Source organism: Mirounga leonina, unplaced genomic scaffold (genome assembly GCF_011800145.1).
Source record: "Mirounga leonina isolate KUSES-001 unplaced genomic scaffold, KU_Mleo_1.0 Mir_153, whole genome shotgun sequence".
In the NCBI taxonomy this organism is placed as follows: domain Eukaryota; kingdom Metazoa; phylum Chordata; class Mammalia; order Carnivora; family Phocidae; genus Mirounga; species Mirounga leonina.
The window spans coordinates 40,358,647-40,382,738 of record NW_023270387.1 but is presented as its reverse complement, the minus strand read 5'-3'; the positions used below and the strand labels follow the sequence as shown (position 1 = coordinate 40,382,738).

General features: G+C 34.3%; 1 pseudogene; it reads left to right on the top strand.

Annotated features, from left to right (window-relative positions):
- Positions 1-21,173: 21,173 nt before the first annotated feature.
- Positions 21,174-22,750, top strand: LOC118013132 (annotated as a pseudogene).
- The last annotated feature ends 1,342 nt before the right edge of the window (positions 22,751-24,092 follow it).

Genomic DNA, 24,092 nt, shown 5'->3' with positions numbered 1-24,092 from the left:
ATATATTTAATATTATATATTATGAATACATTATATTTATATTCTATATATACTTATATATTTATATTCTACATTATTTACATATATTCTTTATATTTATATATATATTTTATATATATTTATATATATATATATGTGAATGATCTCAAGCTGAGGATAGTCTATTTACTATGAGTTTAACCTCAAAACAATACATTAGAAGATTATAAGATTTCTAAGTTGAATTCACAATAATGAAAAAATTCATGATAAAGGCAACTTAAAAAAATCAAAACAAATTAATATATATATTTATATATATTTTATATATACATTTTACATATATATAGGAGAATCAAAATAAATTAATTCCAATATATATATTCCTATATATAAATATATATAGTCTAATGTATATATTATAATGTATATATTCTAATGTGTATATTATAATGTATATATTATATATACATATATATTATATATAATATATATAAAACATATTCATATATAATATATATAATGCATGAAATCATATATATTTATTTTATATATTTTTATTTTATATATATTTATATTATATATTTTCATATATTCTATATATATTTACATATATATATATGTGAATGATCTCAAGCTGAGAATAGTCTATTTACTATAACATTAACCTCAAAACAATACATTAGATGATTAGAAGATTTCTAAATTGAGTTCACAATAATGAAAAAATTCATGATAAACGGCTACTTAAAAAATCAAAACAAATATATATACTTATATATATTTTATATATATTGGAGAATCAAAATAAATTAATTCCAATATATATATATTCCTATATATAATATGTATATTATATATATAAAGTATATGAAATATATATTCATATAAAATATATATTTTATATATATTTATATATAATATTTTATATATAGGAAGTATTTATATATATTTTATATATAGGAAAATAAAAATAAATTAATTCCAATATATCTATTCTAATAAATTATATATATTAGAAAATAAAAATAAATTAATTCCAATAGATACATATATTCCAATTTATATATATTATATATAATATATTAATATATATAATATATATTTTATTAAAGATTGATCCTCTTTTCATTTTCTTTTTTTATTTATTGGTTATAATTGGTTATAATAATATATAATTATATATAATATAAATATGTAATATAAATATATGAATATAATATATTTATAATATAGAATATATAAGGTAAATATATAATATTTTATATATATTATATATAGTCCAATGTTTTATATATATATATATATATATATATATATATATATATATATATATATTATATCCATGGATATAACCATAAAACTGACCATATATATATCCTATTTGGGATAAAAATGAAATTAAACCTGTACCTTGCATTATATACAAAATTAATTGCTGGATGATTAAAATTTGAAAGGTTAAGGGCAAGTTTTTGAAGCTGTTAAGGATAATATAGTAAAATATATTCATATTCTCAGATATAGAATATCTTCCTAAACAAAATGTAGGAAGTAGTAACCATAATCTCAGCAGTACATTTAAGTACACTTAAATTAAGAACTTCTGCTCATCAAAATAATACTATAGAGTGGGGGAAAAAAGCATAAGGTAAGAAGTATGATTTGGAATGCATATAAGTGGAAAAAAAAAAAAAAAACACCTAGTCTCCAGCATAAATGAGGAATCTCTATACATCAATAACATAGAGACAACTCATTAGAAAAATATGAGAAGCCTTTAAGGAGATATTTCACCAAAAGTAACATCCATATAGACAAAAAATATTGGGGCGCCTGAGTGGCTCAGTCGGTTAAGCGACTGCCTTCGGCTCAGGTCATGATCCTGGAGTCCCTGGATCGAGTCCCGCATCGGGCTCCCTGCTCAGCGGGGAGTCTGCTTCTCCCTCTGACCCTCCCCCCGCTCATGTGCTCTCTCTCTCTCTCATTCTGTCTCAAATAAATAAATAAAATCTTTAAAAACAAAATATTAATGGGAACTCAACTTTTTTAGCAATCAAGGAAATACCAATAGTAACAATGAAATGTCAATCCACAACTAACATTCTGGAAAAATTAAGAATCAGATCAATTCCAATTATTGGTGAAGATTTTAAGTAATGGGAACTCTCCTGCATTGCTGGTTGGAAATTAAGTTGTTATACTCACTTTTATGTACAGATTTCCATTTCCTAGTAAATTAAAGATATACACACTTTTGATACAGCATTTCAATATACCCCAGAGAAACCCATACATACAAACTCTTGCATACATGTCCAATATTTTAATCTTAGCCTGGCTTAACACAGGATTTATTTAAAATTATTTTATTTTAATATTTTAAATGTTATACATTATATATGATATAGTTACACTTTTTTAAATGTTTGTTATAGTGTAATATTTATTTTTATTATTTCCCAATATTAGGGGAAATAATAGATTGACTTAATAAAAAATAATAATATAAAGATACATTTCACTGCTAAACTCCATGCAAATAAATTTGAAAATGTGGGTTAAAAAGAATAATTTACTTGAAAAAAGCAATTTACCTAAACTGCCTCCAAAAAAGCTGAAAATCTGTACAAACTGCTTACATTAATTAAAGAAACTAACTTCCCCAAAGAAAACACCAGGCCCAGATTAGTTCTTTTAGGAATGGTGGAACTTTTTCATCTTAGAAAACCAGTTGGTATTTTTCTCCTACCAGTAAATCAGAGGAGCAATTAAGATGATCAGCTTACCTAAATAACTATCAAAATCCATTTGATAAAATAAAACAGCCATTCTTGGGGAGGACCAAGAAGAAAGAGATGGATATTTCCTTCCATAAAAAAAACACAGACATTAACCCAAAGTTAAAAAAAAAGTAAAAGAAGGTCCACAAGAAATATTTACATTATTGTTTTTTTAAAAAAGTAAAGAAAAGATACCCATTAAAGAATATTTTTTTCATGGTGTCTGGAATTATTAGTCAATGGAAATAACAAGAAAAAATAAGATGAATATGAACAAAGGAAATAAACTATTTTTTCTTTGGCAAAGTAGATGATTGTACACATAGGATTATATTATTGTATACTTTACATAAACTAGAAGTATCCTCTATCCTCTAAGAAATTGTTAATGATATAAATGAATTCAGTAAGTTATAGAAATTAATAAACTTTATAATACAAACCAGAACCAGTTAGAATTTACAAACTAATAAAAAAAAGTCCATATATAATAGCCCATAGAATTAAATACAATAAAATAAAATTAAAAACCTAGGACTAAAATAACAAATATAGCAGATATCTATGAAAAATAAATAGGCAGTTAATGTTACTGAGAGTCCCAAAAGGACCATTGAGCAGAGAGAAAGTTTTACCACATTATTGTAGAGGAAGACACAACTTCATAAATATTTAAAATCTACCCAAGTTAATTTATAAATCTACTTGATCCAAAATAAATATCAAAGAGACTTTTTTAGAAGAATTAGATAAATGGCAATATTATTATGTAATAAAAGCCATTATGATTCTGAAAGAGACCAGTAATGAGGGGGAACTAGGCATAATAGATATTTAATTATTATTATACAGTTTAAAGTTAAAATAGTGAAAATGGCAATGTTAGTATCTGAATAAACATATCAGTGCAATGGAATGAAAAGTCCAGAGGTAGGCTGGAATATATCACAGAACTAGAATATGACAAACATAACATACCAGATAATTTGGTAAACCCATTTTATTTCTTTTTTTTTTTTTTTAAAGATTTTACTTATTTATTTGAGAGAGAGAGAGATCATGAGTAGGGGGGCAAGGGTGGAGGGAGAAGCAGGCTCCGCACTGAGCAAGGAGCCCGACACAGAGCTCGATCCCAGGACCCTGAAATCATGACCTGAGCTGAAGGCAGATGCTTAACTGACTGAGCCACCCAGGCGCCCCTAAACCTTTTTATTTCATGAAACATTTATATAACTTGGAAACTGTCTTTAAAAAGTAAAAATTGAGTGATAGATTTAAAAATACATAAAAATCAATTCATAGCAGAATATATATTAAAACTTAGTAGGAACTCCATAATAGTATTAGAAACATAATGATATAGAGTAAGTGAATGATCTCAAGCTGAGGATAGTCTATTTACTATGACATTAACCTCAAAACAATACATTAGAAGATTAGAAGATTTCTAAGTTGAGCTCATAATAATGAAAAAATTCATGATAAAAGGCATCTTAAAAAATCAAAACACAAACACTGGAAACAGATGCAATTCCTCATGTGGCAAAAGAGAGATGTCCATGCATGTGTGAGAGAACAGCAATTAAATTTCTACCTAAAGGGTGGCTCAGTTGGTTAAGCAACTGCCTTCGGCTCAGGTCATGATCCTGGAGCCCTGGATCGAGTCCCGCATCGGGCTCCCTGCTCAGCAGGGAGTCTGCTTCTCCCTCTGACCCTCCCCCCTCTCATGTGCTCTCTCTCATTCTCTCTCTCAAATAAATAAATAAAATCTTTAAAAAAAAAAAAATTTTCTACCTAAAAGTGAAATAACAGGAAAAATGTATGAAGATGGTAACTGGTGGAAAAAAGAGAGTTAAAGGGCCTTTCAATTATTGGAAAGATGATCAATCTTTCTCATAGTAAAAGAAATCATTTTAAACACTTCACCATACCATTTTTTTTAACTTACCTGATTGTTAATGACCAAACAGTTGTTAAAATATCTTAAGGGTGATTGTGTTAGGAAAAGGTACTCTCATGCATTTCTGGTGGGTATATAAATTGGAATAACATCTATCAAGGGATTTTGACAGAATTTATAAATTAAAAATGCATTAAACTGCCAATTCCAATTATAAGTATGTGTCCTTCAGTGCTAATCATGCACGTGAAATGGCAGTGGAACATTGTTTGTAAAATAAAAAATTGGGAAACAGCCAAAATGTCCATCAATAACAAGGCACTTAAATAATTTATGGTATAGTCATAATGTACTATTATACAGCTGTAAAAACAAATGGAGAAGCCCATATGGGACAACCTTCAAAATGTATGATGTATTTTAAGTGAATTTTAAGTGAATAAAACAGAAGTACAGAATAGTGAAAGTAACATGCAATAGTTTTTTGGAAAAGTGAGATTATATTAATATATTTATATACATACATATATATACACACACGTTTGTTGTGTGTGTGTGTGTGTAGGTATAGAGAAAGAGAACATATGAGAAATTATTTTTGTAAGAATACATTAACTACTACAAAATTGGATGCAAAGAGGAAAACTGAGTGGCTGGGCACTGCAGACAGAGGGAGAATTTTCACAAGTATATTCTCTCATGTTTTCTGAATATTTTTTAAAGAAGTGAGTGAAATAATAAATGGTTTATCAAACGCATAAATAAAATTTAGAGATGAAAGAGGAAGGCAGGAAGGAGAGGAGAAAAGGAAGACTAAAAGGAGAGGAAGGGTGTTAGTTCCCAACCTCTAGAGTTCTGGGGTGAAATTGAAAATTGTCCCCTTCCTTAAATGGGGGAAAGGGGAGACCCAAGAAAGAAGCAGGCCACCCCAGCATGGTACGTGGCAGGTATAGTAAGCTAGGGAACTGATTTACAAGGTTTGCTTAGGCAGTTGCAAACTGGTTTCGGCCCCCACTCATTCAGAATCTTAAAAGTTTATACAGAGGCCTTGACAGGGTTGAGTAACATGTACTGTCCAGATGATCTGAACAACACATTGCTCAAGGCTGCATCAAGTGACTCCTACTGCTGAACAGTGAGTAGAACGTACATTCCAAGGACAAGGGAGGGGCTGAGGAGCCTCTGATGGCCCAGGACAAGCTGAAGGGTCAACCTGCAGTCACATCCTCTTGGTGACCTCCTCCAACTGAAGGAAAGAAGGAGGCAGGAAAAAAGGCTTGCATTTATAACTCCAAACAATCCTATATGAGATAAAGAGACTGCTGAAGCTGAATATTTACTCAGATTATTATAATATGACTTTGAACTGTCAAATTCAAATAAGTATAAATAATGGAGGGCTTAAAGAATTTCATCTTGCATTTGTAAAGCCAAATCCTAACCACATTTTGTAAACAGCTTTTTGGTTTAGAAAACATTTGCAGATATGCTTATCTTTCTTAGGTAGGTACTACTTTTTTCCATTTTTAAGATGATTAACTAGAACCTCAAAAATGTCAAGTGACACACAATGAAGTATAGAAGTTAGTTTTCAATTCAAAGTCTTCTGAGTTTACATCCCATGCTCATTACAAACTACCCTATTGGAAATATAGAAATTTTTGCTTTCTTTATCTCTCCCTAACCCCCATGCTATAATAATTTGGGGCAAACCTTAGGCTCTATGGTGAGTAAGGGAGTGAATAAGGGAATGAACGCATGAACGAATGAACCAAGGGTTCAGTCAAGGGGTTCAGAGAAAGAGATATTAAAAATTGAAATATGTTAAATGTAGGAACAACTTTAAACTTAAAACTAAGTCTGCTGGAAGTGGTATAATCTTTCTGAAGGTCAGTGAAAACACTACAGAAGTCTTAAAAAGAATGAAAATGCTCCTTCAGCAATTTTACTTCCAGAGATTTCCCTAAGAAAATAAAAGAAATACACAAAATACATGTATGACTATATTTAATATGCATATGTTACTTACAAAATAAACAAAAAAATATTTTAACAGAACAGATTGAAAGAGATTCGCTACCGAAAGAAAATGTATAGAGGAATAATTTTATTTTGTTTTGTTTTATTTCTTAATTCTTTAACCTAAATTTCATTTCATCTTCATTAAAATACTCATCAATTTTGCCACCAAGTATACCTTTGCTTGGACTTCTTCAAAGTGGCCAAGAGCTCAACACCAGGTGTCTACTTAGTCCTTGAGTCCCCCAAAGTTTAATGCATTTGAGAATCAGGGTTTATTCTGAGCCAGATACAATGCTCCCTTGGTAGCCCAAAGATTTAATTGGAATCAGTCACTGTATCTTAAAGAATCATGACTCTCCCTTTTGAGCCTTTTTAGATCAAAGTGTTACTGGCCCTGCTTTCAAGCTCAACACCTAAAGACTTCACTATCAATTAAAGGATTCTCATTCCAAACCCACTACAGCCCTGAATTATGTTCCTGAAGCATACATCTAAGGAGATGCCTAAGACTTACAGATTTAGTGTTCTAAAATAGCCACTCTTTCTGGCAGAATCCTCTCCCCTTTCTCTCCACCAGCAAATTGGAAAAAGATCCTCCTGATACTCAGAGTTATCAGAAACCTTAAAAAGAAAATCAACATTTTTGAGCTGGATAGAATGTCCTGCAATTGTGATTCAAAGCTTTATCCTTCTAAGATCTTGGTCATCATGATCTGTGTCTATTTCCCCTCCCTATCTTTTATTCATAAATATAACTTTTTTAAAGTAAAATTTCATATATTGTGTGGTATCGGTACCAGCAATGAAAACTATGTTGGAGAATAAATACAAAAGAGAGTTATAATGTTTATTCCTAAAGCAAGAAGAAAAGAACAAAATATCAAATTCATGGTTGCTGTTCACATGGATTTGTATATTTTTCAAGTGTCCCATAAAATCTATATTAAAATAAAGCTAGCTAATAGCTTGTTCTTTGTTACATGGTGGTACAATTTGGGGTTCTTTCATGGTTACGCCACGTGGGCCCTTCAGACATAATAACAAACCCAACAGATTGCTAATTGAGGACTTAGTTCAATAATTACAAAGAGCAGTAAAATGTGTAGAAAATATAAAAGCAGATTCTGTTCTTGGGAATTGTGAGATGACTGAGTTTATTTGCTTCTATCGTTAAATTAGAGGGTCTTACCTTGACAAATTAAGCTGGGACTAACAGACACTATGTGATCAATGGGATCGAAATGAGTGACATTCAATCACATCATGCCTTATTATATGCACATTTTAATAAGATGAAGGATGGCCTTGTAGCACAGGCAAGACACAAGAAATTGTCACTTTTTTAAAAAGAGAGCATATTAAGGAGCTGAAGTTCCAACTCTTTGCTCTGGTTTGCTTACATAAAAGAGCCAGTTCACCTAGTCTGTGAGACCACGTGGTAGCTTTAATCTTACACACATTAAGTCCCACTGACAGAAGGCAAATTAACTAAAGGTGAAGAAATTCCCTTTCCCATGAACATTTCAGCAACTTGAATTAAAATAAAAATATTATTTGATTTTTTACATAGATATGATTATTGAGTGTTTTTGCCTCCAAAAACCTGTGGAGCAATCTCTCATTTATAGGTAAAGAGAGAGAATATTTTTCCTGGAAATGATTATATTTTTCTTCAAAATGATTAAAGAAATTCATAAATTTTTCTCAGAAATGATTAAAGAAATTTATAAATCATACTTTCCATTGTATATTTCTTCCATCAATTAGTACATATATGACCTACAAGACAATCAGAATTTAGACAGTTAATAAAAAGTTCAACTAGTAAATGCTGCTTTGATTTTGTTTCTTTTCTCAAAGCAGATACACATCAATAGCCAAAATACCTTTGTTTCTTTTCTTCATTCCTCAAAGTCAGACGATGTGTCAATGGTATAATGTTGTTTCAGTCTGCTAAATTTTATAATGAAAGAAATTCATTTTTCTGTGTAAAGAGTATTACAATGGAGTAAACTGGGATTAAATATTTTATGACTTTGGCCATCTTGTAGTGACAAAAATTCTCATTCCATTATTTCCAGTTACTTAAGAATCCTAGTATTAAATCCATATATTTTATCTATAAGGAATCAGTCTCCTTCCCCAGTTGCTTTGTTGGGGTTTTAAAACTAGGTCTAACAAATAAACAGAGAAGTATGAAATAAAATACCATTAATTCGAGGGAAATCAGTATGAAAAGTCTCGGATTTACAGATGGTTAAGATGTCTGATTGAATTCAAGGCAATGCAAATTGGCTGCAGATGGTGAGGAAACTGGTCCAGAACTTAGAGTTCACACCATTTTTGTTTTTATTTTTATGTTTTAAAGTCCATTTCCCAAATTCTTATTTTGACAGGAAAAGTCCTCTCATATGCACTACACTTTAGGACTTTTGCATTTTTGAATTTCATTAAATCACTTTTTTATGATTACATAAAGATTACAATGGACATTATCATCACCTGGTGATTTGATGCTGCTTATGCTTCTTCAACAAAGTAATTTAGTTACAGTCATCATTTGCTTCTGAAAGCAAAAATTAGAAATTCAACCCGGCATTGAATTAATCCATTAAGATTTGACAATAAAAATGCTTTTGGAAGAATACTAGTCTCACTAAGAATAACTAAAAGGAAAATAGCCTATGTAAAACATCAGGCTTAAAAAATTATTAAATATAACTAGCACAATATTTAACAAAAATGTTAATATCAAATCATAACCTAGGATTAAGAAATATCTGCACTGACTAAAACAGCCTTTATCTGAGCTGGATCCTAAACATATGAAGCTAAACTGATAAAGTTCCTAAATTTGTCAAGTTTCTACCAATGCATATATATAAATGAAAATTGAAAAATTCAATCAAGACTCTCAAATCCTTACATTATCAACTCTAATGCTAGCATAAAATACAACAGAAGAAATACAGTATTTAGTTAAAAATTTGGACTCTGGACTTGAGTCCTTGGGTTTATATACTTTTTTTTTTTTTAATTTAACAGTTCTTTAATATTAATTATCCAGTTAATGATTAAATTTCCCCAGTTGTGTACTATTTAAGATTAGTTTGCTAAAGGTTCTGAGTAGGACCAGTGCAGTGTAATTGACTGGCATGTTGTTTAAATCTCTTTTAATCCATAGGTTGCTTCCTTCGAATTCACCCCCCCCATTTAATTTTTTAAAGAAGCTGGGTCATATGACTTTGGATTTTCATAGGACGGACTTTGCTGATTTTATCCCGTAGTATATTCTTTTTTTTTTTTTTATTCTTATGTTAATCCCCATACATTACATCATTAGTTTTAGATGAAGTGTTCCATGATTCATTGTTTGTGCATAACACCCAGTGCTCCATGCAGAATGTGCCCTCCTCAATACCCACCACCAGGCTAACCCATCCTCCCACCCCCCTCCCCTCTAGAACCCTCAGTTTGTTTTTCAGAGTCCATCGTCTCTCATGGTTCGTCTACCCCTCCGATTTTCCCCGCTTCATTCTTCCCCTCCCGCTACCTTCTTCTTCTTTTTTGACCTCAGCCGAAGCAACTTCTTCCTATATACTGTTTTTACTACTTACTAAATATATGTGAACTTGAGAATATTATTTAAATGCATAGTGGCCTGGTTTCCTCAATTTTAAAATGGGTTATATCAGTCAGGGTCTTAATTGCACACAACACAACCCACTCTAGCTAGCTAAAGCAGAAAGTATTTATTAAAACAGAGTATTTATTAAAGCAAGTATCTCTTAAGGCAAACTTTTTTTCTCTTTGAGCTATGAATAAATGTTTTAGACCTCATGGCCAGATGGTCTCTGTTACACTCAAGCCTGACAATCTAGCTAAAGCAGCTATATACAATGTATAAATACATAGGTGTGACTCTGTTCGAATAAATCTTTATTTACAAAAACAGGCATTGCCAACCTCTGTCTTCAAAAGATACTATGCATCTCAGACTCAAAGATTTCAGCAGTATAGATGCAAAATCAGAGGTATGAAGCCAGTTTTAATGGCAAAAATCATTGGGCCACTGATTTCACATACAAAATTCTACCACCACTGCCCCCAGAAAGCATAGCTTGCAGTGTTAGACAATGAGCACACACAGGACACTAGGACTAGGACCCCCTTATCACTATTATGCAACATTTTCATTGTCCTCTACCCCTGTGCCAGCAAAATGTAGTCAACTGAACACCTCCTACTTCGTATTACCCTCTCCTATGAGTGCATCTAATTGGAGAAAAATAGATCATAAGATATAATGAAGGCTAGGAAAGCAATTTTTAGCTTCTATCTTGGGAAATTATGATTCATGATAGGAAAATTACCAAAATACAGAAAAGGTATTTAAAATATACTATGGCCAAAAAATAACAAAGATAAGTCATATAAATAGATATGAAAAGAATATATACTTCATGAGAATTGTCATAATAATTAAACATAATACATGTATATATCATTCAAAGCAATGCCTGCCATCATTTATTTCAAATTTGAGAACTCCTTTAGCATTTCTTATAAGGCAAGTCTAATGGTTATGAACTGTCTAAGCTTTTGTTTATCTAGGGAAGACTTTATGTCTCCATTTTTGAAGGCCAGTTTTTCTAGATATAATATTCTTGGTTAGGAGGTTTTTGTTTATTTGCTTGTTTTTCAGAACTTTGAATATGTCATCCCACATTTTTCTGGGATGCATGGTTTTTACTGAAAAATCTTATGGGTATTCATTTGTATGTGACAATTCATTTTTCTATTACTATGTTCAAAATTCTATCTTTGACTTTGAGAATTCAATTACAATGTGTCTCAATCTGGATTTCTTTGAGTTCATCGTATTTGATGTTGAAACTCGTTGGTAAAGGCAAATATACAGATAAAAAGAACATTGTATTACTATAATGGTAGTAGGTAGATCACTTTATTCTAACATAAAAGTTAAAAGGCAAAAGTATTAAAAATAGCTATAACTTAAATATGTTAAAAGACATACAATATAAGTAGATGAAAATTATGGCAACAATAAGAGAGTATGCATCGGAGGAAGAAGTTAAAGTATAGGGTTATCATTTTAAATAGACTTATAAATATAAGATTTGTAATGTAATTCCCAAAGTAACTACATACACAAAAATATACCTATAGAAGTTACACACACACAGAAAAGGGAACCAAACCATACCAACACAAACAACAAAATACAAAAGAAGACATCAAGAGAAAAAAATATAAAAGAACTACAAGACTAACAGGAAACAACATAACGGCAATAGGAAATCTTTCTCTATCAATAATTATTTTAAATGTAAATGGTTTAAACTTCCTACTCAAAAGACATACAGTGCCATTCATGACAATATGTATGGACCTAGAGGGTATAATGCTAAGTGAAATAAGTCAGAGAAAGACAAATACCACATGATTTCAGTTATATGTAGAGATTACTTAAATAAACTTAAAAAATTTATATGTAGAATCTAAAAAACAAAATGAACAAGAAAACAATAACAACAAAAACAGAAACAGACTCATAAATACAGAGTACAAACTGAGGTTTGCCAAAGGGGAGAGGGTGGGAGAATGAGTGAAATAAATGAGGGGGATTAAGAGGTACAAACTTTCAGTTATAATGTAAAGTCATGGGGATGGAAAGTACTGCATGAGGAATAGAGTCAATACTATTGTAATAATTTTGTATGGTGACAGATGGTAACAACACTTGTGGTGAGTATTTCAAAATGTAAATAACTGTCAAATCAACTATATTATACAACTGAAACTAATACAATATTGTATGTAAACTATACTTTTAAAAATTACTGAAAAATGTATACATAAATTTAAAAAGATAATTTTAAACCATAGCACAATAAAAACATAAGATAAAAGGAACTGAGTAGAGTTGCATGCACTGACCTAGTAGATCTCCAGGACTTATTACTATGTGTAAAAAAAATAGAAAAAAAATACATATACTATGAACAAAAACATAGAGTGGCTGAACAAACTTTTTTTTTTTTTTTTTTTTTTTAAAGATTTTATTTATTTATTTGAGAGAGAGAATGAGATAGAGCATGAGAGGGAGGAGGGTCAGAGGGAGAAGCAGACTCCCCGCTGAGCAGGGAGCCCGATGCGGGACTCGATCCCGAGACTCCAGGATCATGACCTGAGCCGAAGGCAGTCGCTTAACCAACTGAGCCACCCAGGTGCCCCTGAACAAACTTTTTAAAAGACACATTTTATGCTTTCTATAAAAACTCATTTTAAGTTTAAGGACACTCTTAGGCTGAAAGTGAAGGGATGGTAAAATGCATTCCACACAAATGGTAACCAAAAAAGAGCAGAGGTAGTTTTACTGATATCACATAAAATAAACTTTAAATTGAAAACTGTTACAAGAGATAAAGAAGAATGTTATATAATGATAAAAGGGTCAATCACCATGAAGATATAATAATTATAAATACATATGCACCCAACATTAGAGAACCTAAATATATAAAGCAAAAGTTAATATAACTGAACCTTCAAAGAACTGAAAAAACATTAATAGAACTGAATTTACTTCTATTTTAATAGAAACAGCAATACAATAATGGTAGGTGATTTCAATACCTAAATTTCAATAATGAATAGAATGTCAGAGAGAAAATCAATAAGGAAACAGAGAACTTAAATAATAGTATAGACAAAATGGACCTAAAGGACATATACAGAACACTCCACTCTAGAGCAACAGAATAAATTCTTTTCAAGTGAACACAGACCTTTCCTCAGGATAAATCATGTTAGGTCACAAGACAAGTCTTAATAATTTCAAGAATACTGATGTCATACCAACTATCTTTTCCACCCACAATAAAATGAAACTAGAAATTGACAGAAGAAAAAGTGGAAAATTTATAGATATGTAAATTTTAAACAATCTACTCCTGAACAAAGAAAAAAGAAAAAAGGTCAAAGAAAAAATCAAAAAGGAAATTAGAAAATACCTTGAAACAAATAAAAATGAAAACACAACATACCAAAACTTAGGGGATGGAACAAAAACAATACTAAGAAAGAAGCTCATAGAAATAAATGCTTATATTTAAAAAAGAAGATATCAAATAAATAATCTAACTTCACATCCCCAGGAGCTAAGAGGAGAACAAACTAAGTGGAAGGAAGAAAATAACAAAGATTAAAATAGAAATAAATAAAAAATAGAAAAACGATAGAAAAAGATCAGAGTTTGATTTTTGAAAATATAAACAAAATCAACAAACCATTAAACTAAGAAAAAAGAGAGAAGACCCAAATAAACAAAATCATATATGAAGGAAGAGACATTACAACTGGTGGCACAGGGAAAAACAAGACTCATAAAACACTACTTTGAACAGTTACACACCAGCAAACTGTATAATTCAGAAGAAATGGATTAATTCCAAGAAACATATAACATACCAAGACTACATTAGGAAGAAACAGAAAGTCTGAACAGACCCATACCTACTATGGAAATTGAATCCTCAACCAAAATCAAAACTTTTCCTATAAAGAAAAGGTCAGGATTAGATGGCTTCACTGATGAATTCTACTAAATATTTAAAGAATACCAACCCTTCTCAAATGCTTCCAAAAATCAAAGAGGAGGAAACACTTCCAAACTCATGAGACCATCATTATTGTGACACAAGAGCAAAGACAACACAAGAAAAGAAAGTGACAAACCAATAACCTGATTTATATATGCAAAAATCCTCCACAAATTAGCAAACTGAACCTAATAGCATATTAAAAGGATCACATACCACATCTAAGTGGGATTTATCCCTGAAATGTGAGGCTGGTTCACCATAAGAAAATCAATTAATGTGATACAACATATTAACAGAACAAAAAATAAAAAACACATAATCATCTCAATACAAGAAGAAAAAGCATCTGACATGATTCAACATCTTTTCAGGATAAAACTCCCAACAAACTAAGAATTGAAAGAATGTACCACAACACAATAGAGGTCATACATGAAAAGCCCAAAGCAAACATTATACTCCATGGTGAAAAAAAATAGAATGTTTCCCTCTAAGATCAGAAAAAATACCCAGTCTTGCCCTTTCTATTGAAAAGTTTATTGGAATTCCTAGCCAGACATATTAGGTGAGAAAAATTTTAAAATGCATCTAAGTCAGAGAGAAAGAAAGGTAAAATTGCTCCTGTTTGCAGACAACAGGATCTTATACATAGAAAACCCTGAAGACTCCATTAAAAAAAAAAAATCCCTTAGAACTAATACATAAATCCAATAAAGCTGCAGGATACAAAATCAAATACAAAAATCAGTTTCATTTCTATACATTAATACCTCACTATCCAAAAAGGAAATTAGGGAAACCCTATTTACAACAGCACCAAAAAGAATTAAACACTTACAAATCAATTTAACTAAGGAAGTGAAAGACTTGTATTTGAGAACTCAAAACACTGATGAAAGAAATTAAAGAAGATACATTGGAAAGATATGCTGTGTTCATGGATAGATTGGATATTGTTAAAATGTCCGTATTACCCAAAGTAATCTGCAGATTCAATGCAATCCCTACCAAATTCCAGTAGCATTTTTTTTACAGAAATAGAAAAAACAATTCTATAATTCATATGGAACCACAAAAGACCATAAACAGCCAAATCAGTCCTGAGAAAAAAGAACAAAGCTAGAGGCATCACACTTCCTATTTCAAAATATATTACAAAATTACCATAATCAAAATTAGTCTCATACTGCATAAAAATAGATATATAAACCAACAGAACAGACGAGAGAGCCCCAAAATAAAATCATACATATATGGCGAACTAATCTTTGACAAGGGTATCAAGAAGACAATGGGGAAAGGATAGTCTCTTCAATAAATGGTGCTGGGAAAACTGGACATCTGCAAGCAAAAGAACAAACCTGGACCCAAACCTTATACCACTCACAAAAATTAACTTGAAATGGATTAAGATTTAAATGTAAGACCTAAAACCATAACAAAGCATAGGGAAAAATTTCCTTGACACTGGTCTTGACAATGATTTTTTTGGATATGATACAAAAAGGACAGACAATAAAAGCAAAAATAGACAAGTGAAAACTACGTTCCTGGACAACACTGACCAATCATCAATCATACTGTACATTTAAAAATTCATTAAGAGGGTACATCTCAAGTTAAGTATTCTCACTATAATAAAATAAATTAAAAAAAAATAAAATAATGTTTGGCCCTCTGTGCTTAGTAATTATTAGCTATCATTGCCTGGAATTCCAAAAATGTTATGGCTCCATTTTTTGTTTTAAAAATTAGCAAAACCCTACCAACATCTCATAGCATTGTTTTTTTGTGTGTAAAATTTAAGTAAAATCAACTAGATCTTCAAGCTGCATGCAGCCTGGACCAAATGTAGTATGTTCTCTGAAAATAACTACTCTCCGTATCTCTTCCTCCTGACTCACATACAGTTTTCTTTAGTCCATGCATCTGCAGTAAAGATAGACGAAAAGACTAGACATTAGGAAATGGTACCTTTCAAAGGCTTGAAGAAAATTTAGAACCATGAAAATATTTATTTATTGCTAACTACTCTGCTTTTGTCTTTTTCCTGACTATACAACTCAGTTGCAGACCATGCACACTCAGAATTGTTTTTCATTAAAAGGAATCAAGAATAAATCAACAAATAGTGGAGGTCCCGTTGGAAGAACTGGTGCTCTGTGTATGCCAACCCTTATGTTGGTATTAATGTTTTCCACATTCCCTTTTTCCCTTATGTTGCACCCCTTTTTTCTTGATTTTGGATATGCTAGTGGATTCCATCCATCTTACTTTAACTTCTTGACTTTATCTTGTGATGTTACTCCTCTGCTCAAAATCCTCCAAAGAATTTTTACCTCACTCAAAGTAAAAGACAAAACTCTGGAAATGACCGATAGGGCCCTACAGAGTATTCTGGACAGGTTACCTCTCAGATGTCAGCTCCTACTACTCCTGCTGGATCATTCCATTGTAGTAGCCATGCTGGTCTACTCATTCTCCAGCATCCAAGGCATTTCTGCCTCAGGGTCCGTTGTACTTTCAGCTTCTTTACCTGCAATGCTCTTCCCATATCACTCCTGCATTTTCTTCAGATATTTATTTAAATTTCACTTCACTTTCTTATGCTACTCATACTTTCATCCCCTTTTCCTTTTTCTTTTTAACTCTTTAACCCTAATCATTACTATCAGCTCTCCCCTCTCCCTAACTAGAATGAAAGCCCTACAAAAGTAGGGGGTTTTGCTTAGTTCATTTCCCCTTGAATCCCCTAGAAATGTGCCTGGCCCGCAATAGATCCTCAATAAGCATCTGTTGAGCACATTAATGACTACCAGAAGGCGTATCTTTTTTTTTTTTTTTTAAGATTTTATTTATTTGACAGAGAGAGAGATAGCGAGAGCAGGAACACAAGCGGGGGAGTGGGAGAGGGAGAAGCAGGCTTCCCGCTGAGCAGGGAGCCTGATGTGGGGCTCGATCCCAGAACCCTGGGATCATGACCTGAGCCGAAGGCAGACACGGAACGACTGAGCCACCCAGGCACCCCCAGAATGCGTATCTTTCAGCTGCTGAACTTAACTCATTTTCTTGAGGACTGAGGCACTGCTCTCTCTGTAACCTCTGAGTGCTCTTTAACTTAGCCTTCTTTAATACAAGTCTCTGACCTACCACTGTCATTAACTTTTCCATTCTTTGGAACTAGTCTGTTGGACCTCTGATAATATACAATCTTCTCAGGAAAAAACCAAACTGGAATTTAAGTGGAGGATACATGGATAGACAGATTTGTTCCCATCTCTTCATCATCATCCCTCACAATTTTTCACTTAATTATAGGCATTATTCTGTTCTTCAGGAGAGTCTAGATCTGAGAAGATGAAGTAAACTAAGAGGAATATATGGATTCAAATGCATTGACAATAATTACATATGTTATATCTCATATGTCTATATCTCATATATATCACACTTCAATATTAAAAAGTGATTTCATGAGGAAACTGAGACTCAAAACTTGAACCTGCTGATTTCCAAAAATCAAGTTCTGCGGCAGAGATCATCTATGTTCTTCCTATCCTACCACACTTCTTTCACAACCGAAATTAGACCCAAATCAAAATATCATGAATACTCACAAATGCACAGACAATAGAGTTAAAATGTGGTGGCAACTGGTTTTGTATCAATGAACATAAATTAAGCAAAATAATTATAGTGTTGCCTTTTCCACTTTATTGTCAAGCCGTTTTAAATTAATAGGCAATAAGTTGAAACAAGCAAGCAAGATGGCCTCCTCAACACAGGAATCTGCACATGACACAGGGTAAAATTAAATACTTTACAAATATAAGCCCAAGGTTGTTTTCCAAAGTGCTGCCATTCAGTTCCATCAACTTGCACATTTGTCATAAAACACTTGGGAGCAATATTTGAAATGTATCAGATGAACCTCCTCAAATTCTCACAGATGAACCCATAGACAGGAAGAAACCATTTTCCTTTCCATCACAAAAATGTTACAATATTCCCCAAATATGTTCATTTGTTCCCACCTCCTTTTAAAAGAACATAGTCACTTACAGCATCCTAAAAGTAGATTCTTTAGGAAAGGCCATATTGGGGGACAGGGGCTAGAAGGATGCAACTGACTGTGTCTACAGAGAGAAAAAGGAAACAAGAGTAGTGAGAGCAAAGGGGGCTTGCTGATCACAGCTGTCAACAGCTTCATTTCAAAACCATTAGGGGAAGACCGGGGATAGATTTCTGAACACCTGAGGGACCCAACAGGACTACACAACAAACAGAAACATCACGCTATTTTTACTTTTTCTGGCCTTTATTTTTGTGAAAGCCATTTCCTCCCAACTGTAATTTTCAATTTGAAACCCTTTGAAATTTCTGTCACAGCATTTCTTTTGATATAAATGATATAACTAGGAGATACCCAGTAATTTCTATCACATATTAGCCTCTGTGATTCAAAATGATCTGATTTTCCCTAAGCAGTGGATTTAAACATTTTTTTAAAATTTAAATGCTGTTTGAATGAAATAAAAGGACTTAAAATCTATTTTCACTCTTTCTAAAACAACTTCAGACAAATTTCTGTACCCCAAAATGATAGCCAGACAACTTGGAGTTTTCACTATATATATTCAGAAGTAATTGCAACAAAGGCTACATGGAGCCCAAAGTGGTAATTAAAACATGTAAAGGATAGTCATACCTTGATTTTAATTTCCTGGTAAATTAAAGGGTCTGCCCATGCACGTAGCATTGCATTACAGCTACAACCATTCACAATCTTAGATTGTCTCATTTAGTGTGTCTACTGTGCTATTGATATCTTACTCCTTTAGGCATAGCCCACTCGTGAGTTCTGATTTCTCTGAAGCTCTGGTGAAAGTTCTTACAATTCTATTACCTAATTTCCTCTCCTAATACTCTCAACAAAGTCCATGAGCACTGTATCCAGAGAAGCTTTATATTCCCATTCACCTTCATCTCCAAATTTCAAAATTGTTAAATATATTTGCTGACTAATCCTCTCCCTATCACAGTATATGCCTTTACCCCTCTTCCACAAGTATTACTTTATGAGCACTGTCTAAAATGAAAATACATGTTTTCATGCAAATACATGTATTACAGAATTGAATGAAACAAGTGAGAAGTATGTGGTAGTGCTAGAGGATGTGAAGGAGCATAGTGGAGGGGAATTCCTCTTCTTATATCAATTTATGAAATGAAAATACTGAAATAATGAATTATTTTTCATGTATATTTGTAAATATTAAAATTAAAATTATATACATAGACACATCCATCTGTCATGTCTCCATATTTTTTAAGAGAGAATAATTATCAAGTATTTTTCCAGATGGCACAATTAATCAATGTGTCTACATTTGTCTTATTCCCACAATTTTAGGACTGATTAGTCAAGATTTGATGGCATGAAAGCCAAAGCTGTCACTCAAGTGGATGTTTTAGAAGTCTGTTGTGCCTCGGAATAAGAGTTTTGACCCTGAAATCCTGGGTCTGGGGGCACCCGGGATAGGACATAAAATTCTCTTAAGCCACACATGTCCAATTTCTCTGGTGTAAATTAAATCTTATAAGAAATCTGGCAGCTGTATTTCCAACCTTCAAAAAAACTTCTTAGAAGAAATTTAGGACATAGGGCTTTTACTGGTTGTGACAAGTAACTCATTTACTACTGTAACCAAAATGGCAAGTGAGGATAATATACAATACTTAAAAATAAATAGACCAGCCTTATAGAAAAGCTACTTATACTTAGTAATTTGGCCAGAAAAAAACTAAAGAGATTGAGAAGATTAGTGTGCTTGTTTGTTTTAATGCTTTTGTGTTTTGTCCCTGCAGACCACTGAGATGCTGAGTCTGTCTGGTCAGTTTGCTGATCTGGAAGGCATTTTCTCTAGACTCTGTGGCAGTGTTGTTGTTGTTGTTGTTGTTGTTGTTGTTTTCTGCAGCTTTTTATCTTTTCTAAAGTTTGTACTGACACTGTATAAATTTATCCAAATGTTGTCACCATGAGAATACTGGGTTTTATACACAGAGGTATAACAGGCTTCCAAAAGAAGAGGAAGTAGGGGAATATAGCCATGCCTTAAGATTTATAAAACCCAATGCTGAGTAGCTCCCAGCAGATGTGCAAGATGACCTTCAGGAGTCAGATTGTTTCATGGGCATGCAAAGACTGACTAACATATTTAACACAGACTTAAAGAAAACAATGTGTAACTTAAAAAGATTATTGGTCAGCTCTGGAAAAGATAAAAGGGGAGGCCTGGTGACAAATATTGGCATGGTCCATGCCACATACAATCGAGGTCTAGGAAAGAAGCCACCACCTTAGTTTTTAATTATGATGACCCCACCATCCTCACTGTGAGGTTGCACAAATAGGATCATACTTAGTATAGGTTAGACATTGTTCTACTAAATATTTCATATGCTGCATTATTTAATATGAAGTTAGTTACTATCACCATCCCCATTTTACTAATGAGCACATTACAGTTTAGAGAAGTTTAATTTGTCTAAGGCATCCCAGCTAGTAATTGCTCAGGCTGAGATTTGACAGGTGAATCCAAGAGCCTCTGCACTATACTATACTATCTAAATTTTGCCCAATGCCACTTAACTTCAATCCAGTCTTCTTGTTCTCATTCTATACTCATCAAATGACTTTGTATCTAATTTTTGGCTTGGAATGTCTTTATTTTAGACATAATATTCCAGCTTTTGTTATGGTTATGTATGGAGGGTAAATTGATGGAATTGACATTCCGGTTTCACATAGCAATCACATGAGCTTGGTTACTGAGAGGCCCTAAGGACAGATGGGTTTGTTCTCAGTAGATGACAAAACTAGGTTTTTAGGGCTGCATGTTTACTAAATGATGATCAAATTAATTGGGTCAAGCAGGTTTCCAACAGAGGAAAACCAGGTATAAGAGACAAACCAAGAAATGAATTAGTTAATGGTTCAGATTTTAGTCAGAAAGGAAGAATAAAGGGAAATATAGAGGTCTAACTAGAAGAAAAAGGAAGAAAAGCTGATGGAGAGGCTGAAGGCTACCCAAGATAGGTCTTCTAAATGACACACTTTGAATTTTTTTGTTCAAGCTGTAACATGGCCGTGCGTGACCTGGTGCGCTCCATCTTCCTGTGCAACATGCGCCCGTTCCACGCCCACCTGCGTGGCGCCGCAACCTGTCAGACCTGTCCCAGCGCTGCGCCCACAGCCCGCCTGCAGCGCCTCCCCCGCGGCGCCGTCAGCAGCAAGGCCCCGTATCAGCCGCCATTGGAACGGCGGCCCTTCGGCCTGGCCCAGGAGGCCTGCCGCTCCTACAGACACGTGGTGCTCAACAAAGTGCACTTCTTCAACCTGCAGGGGCTCTCTCGCTGCTCAGCCATCCCAAGCCTAACCGACGAACCCTGTACCTGGTGCTCAAGGCCTGGGCCGTGCTGCGCTTCGCACGCCGCTGGCACGTGACGACAGCATCCTGTTGGGCACCAGTGGCACGCGCGTGGAGGCTGACCCCTGCCTCCGCGTGGTGCGTGAGGTGTGCGCAGCCAAGTGAGCACTGCTAAGGCCCGAGCTCAAGGTGCTGCCCTTCCTGAGCTTCACGCTGCAGCTGGAGGCCTGGATCCACAACATCACCTACGGCTATGGGCGTGGCATGCAGCTCGAGGCCAAGACTGCGTCCAGGCACTCGCTCAACATCTCCCAGGTCTGGCCCCACGCGCTGCTCTTCGCCAAGGTCCACCGCGTGCCGAAGCTGTGTCCTGGCGCGTAGCAGCTTCTGGGGTACCAGCCTATGTCCTCTGAAGGGAAGCAGGGCGACCTTGGCCTGGATCTGGTGCTGCCGCTGGGGCTGAGCTGCTTCAGCTGGCCCGCGCCCACAGCTGCCCGCCCCCAGGTCTTAGCAGAGGCCCCCCAGTTTTGGTGGTAGGGAGGACGTTGGGGCACCCAGGGTTCAGGCTGCTATTGGAGGGGCCCCAGAGTTTGGGTGTCCTCCCCTGTAGTAGGAACAGACTGAGTCCCCAAAATCCGTGTTTCTTTCTCTTTGCTTCTAGATTTCTCCCTTGAGTACTGTTTAGGAGTTGGGTTCCCATCAGGCACAGTCTTCATGGAAAGCAAAACCATGTCCCCCTTTCCTCTGGGCACAGAGAGTAAATTCAGACAACTTGGCTCCTACTCAAAGGCTTTCTTCCCAAGTTTCTCCTCTCTTGGGATGCAGCATCCAGCAGCTAAGAAGGAGGACCCAACACCATTTGGGAGCAGAGGGGCACTGTCATGAGCTGGCTCTGAAGTCTGTACATCCCCTCCCCCAACCCCTGCACACACACTGGACTCCATTCCACCCATGCCTGGGCACCACACTCCATCAGAGCCATTGCATTTATATTCACCTATATCTTGCAGCAGGAAATCAGACAAGATGCCTCTCATCTTGTGGTCTCCCCTTAGCCTCTATCTGCCCTATCTTCCAGGAGCCCACGTACCCCCATTACCTGCCCAGGTAGGTGAACCTTTGATTTGTCCTGACAGGAAAGATCCTACCTACAAAACTAAACATAATAATTAATCTGTGTGGGGAAGAAAAAAAAAAACAACCTAAAGGAGTAACATAAAGTAGAATATTGGTTGGTTCTCATTGCAATCCTAGTAATTGGCTTTATCCCTAAAATATAACTATGTTAGTATAAAACATGAGATTGGTAGCTAGTGTAAGCCTTAAAGATAACCTTGCAGACTCACAGTGGAACAAAATTAATTGTGAAGCACCATTTTAATTACTGGGATGTTTGATGGAAGAGACAAGAAAAGGACTGAGGAAAGAGAAGAGTCTTCAGCCAAGAAAGACACTCCGTTTTTCTGACTTAAGCCATGAATGTCTATGTAGAACAGCGAGTCATTGCAGGCTTTACACAGTATATTCACAGGAATTCTCAAGCATTTATTTTCCAGTTCCTACATTTTATGATTTGGTAGATTCACAGTTAGAAACAAAAGGAAGAGTAGTGTGAACAATAAAAATAAACTCGGGGCTGCTGAGTGGCTCAGTCAGTTAAGCTCCAACTCTTGATTTCAGCTCAGGTCATGATCTCAGGGTGGTGAGATGGAGCTCTGTGTAGGGCTCTGTGCTCAGCAGGGAGTCTGCTTCCCTCCCCTCCCTCAGCCCCTCCCCCATGCTCACTCTCTCAAAAATAAATAAAAATAAATCTTAAAAAAAATAAACTCTATGAGTAATATAAACTCGAAAAACAGTGTCTTATCACTTTTAGGACTGAACATTGGACAGTTGCAGGGAGGCCATGAGCTTCTAGAGATGGCTAGATTTAACTGTATACCAGGAAAGGAAAGAGAAAGGGACCACTCATTCTCCACTGGATGGAAATAAGATCATCGGGTAATGCACTCAGAATAAACACAAAAATATGCTCTTTTTACATATTATTGTGATAACCTCCATAATTTATTATGGGGATCATGGTTATTATGATGGGTTGGGGAAGTATGGACTAGGAGGGAAAACTTTTTTATACTACTGTGTGAAGTGTGGTTCTGTTGGTGGAGGCATCTGTATGCCTTGTGTGAATTGCTTGGGATATCACGTCAGCTACACAAATGACATACAGGAAAGGAGGCATCACAAAATGATAAGTGGAGGTCGAAAGATATTCTGAGTTCCAATTTTGCCACTAACATGACATATGGCTTTATATAAGTAGCCACATCATGGTTCTTCCATGTAGGAATGT